Source organism: Abrus precatorius, unplaced genomic scaffold, assembly GCF_003935025.1.
Source record: "Abrus precatorius isolate BTA unplaced genomic scaffold, Abrus_2018 Scaffold2, whole genome shotgun sequence".
NCBI lineage: Eukaryota > Viridiplantae > Streptophyta > Magnoliopsida > Fabales > Fabaceae > Abrus > Abrus precatorius.
In genome coordinates this window covers 24014968-24016881 of record NW_020874362.1, presented here as the reverse complement: position 1 = coordinate 24016881, position 1914 = coordinate 24014968, and the positions used below count along the sequence as shown (strand labels likewise).

At 34.7% G+C, this 1914-nt stretch overlaps 1 non-coding gene across 1 annotated transcript; it reads left to right on the top strand.

The window, feature by feature from the left end:
• Positions 1-327: 327 nt before the first annotated feature.
• On the top strand, positions 328-434 carry LOC113860308. Its single transcript, XR_003503762.1, has one exon. It is a non-coding gene; the product is annotated as a small nucleolar RNA R71 (small nucleolar RNA).
• The last annotated feature ends 1480 nt before the right edge of the window (positions 435-1914 follow it).

The window sequence follows — 1914 nt, the reverse complement described above, 5'->3', positions numbered from 1 at the left end:
TCACAACTTAGCTGACTGGTAGGCATACTCCCTGTTTGCAGATTGTTGATTTGTTGTGTTAAGGCAGCTAATTGTTCTGAAAACAATTGATTTTGTAGCTGATTTTGTGCAAGAAAAGTTTCCAGAACTTTAGCTTAATGACCAGAGTTTCTTCCTTGATTCCTTGAGTTTGAATTCTGATACATTGAAGATGCCATCATGTCAATAATCCTCTGAGCTTCTTCCAAGGACTTTGTATTTAATGAACCTCCAGCAGCAGCATCAACCATTGTTCTTGTTACTGCATTCATCCCATTATAAAAAGTCTCTAATTGCATCCAATCTGGAATACAATGATGTGGACACCTTCTAAGCAGTTCTTTGTATCTTTTCCAAGTTTCATACAATGATTCTCCATCTTGCTGAACGAAGGATGTAATTTCTCCTCTCAGTTTAACAGCTTTGGATGGAGGGAAGTACTTGGTTAGAAACCTGTTCACAAGTTCTGTCCAAGTTGTAATGCTTCCTTGTGGTTGAGCTTGTAACCAGCATTTTGCTCTATCTCTCAAGGAAAAAGGAAATAGTCTCAATCTGATGGCTTCTTCACTAACCCCATTTATTCTTATGGTGTCACATAGCTGTAGAAAATTTGAAATATGTAGGTTAGGATCATCAGAATTTCCACCAGAAAATTGATCTTGTTGGACTAAGTGTAATAAAGCAGGTTTAATCTCAAAATGGTTGGTTTGAATAGTTGGCCTGATTATAGAAGAGTTAAAACCTTGCATGTTAGAAATTGCATAGTCCCCTAATGTTCTAATTCTATTTTGTTCTGCCATCTCTATTTCTGAATTTAGTTGTCTCAAAGATGTAGGTGTTCTTTTCACTCTAGGATTGTTCTGAAATTCTGGAGAATGGACAGCTTCTAATTCACTATCACTCCCTATGACTTTTTCTGCTTTAGACTCTTTTCTCAATCTCCTTAAGGTTATGTCTATGTCAGGATCAAAGACTAGAGTTGATTTGTTTTTGTTTTTGCCACGCATATACAAATCAAAATGAAGCAAAAGTAAACTACAAGTTAGTATTCAGAACTGCACCACGAAAATTATGCAGCAAATATCAGTAAAAGTAATTGAAACACAAGTTTAAAAGTTGCAAAATTATGCAGAATGGACAAAATGTCTAACTACAGACTAATACTACAGAAATTCAGAGAAACAAAATACTCAATCTAGCTATTCTTATGTTACTAATGATATTGAAACTCTAAATCCCCGGCAACGGCGCCAAAAACTTGTTGTTTGCAATCTAAACACTAGCAAGTGCACTAGGATTGCAGCAAGTAATGAGTAAATTTAAGATCCGAGTATCGTCTCCACAGGGAATTAGGAACTCAATTATCACTTCACAGAAAATAACCATTTGAGCCATACGAATTTGGGAAGAGAGGTGTATCATATAAAAGTAATAATCAGAGCAATCAAAAGTAAAGAACTTGCAGAAAAACAGAGTATAAGATTTGTGATGAAATGAAATAGCAATGAAGGATAGTTAGGAATTTACTTCACAAGAATATCAATATCAATCCAATTAAATCCTCTGAACATTCAAGCAATTGAATAATTGACAATCAGTTTCACATATACCTAGCCAAAGGTTAATTCCTTAACTCATTGACCCTAACAATCCACTAAACCTCCCTAATCTCTTAGGTGAGATTCAATTTCAGGTTGCATTAAGAATTAGAACTATAAGATTGCAGAATTAGGTCTCCTTATCCCTAAGAAATCCCTAAACTCTGTTTGCCAATTCATATCGGAGCAAACAATCCAATTCCCATTGATAAAGATTCCTCTTGATTAATCAAATGAATTTCCATTCAAAGATTGCATGAAAAGCAGAATTAACAACTCAATTAATCCAAGAACTTAA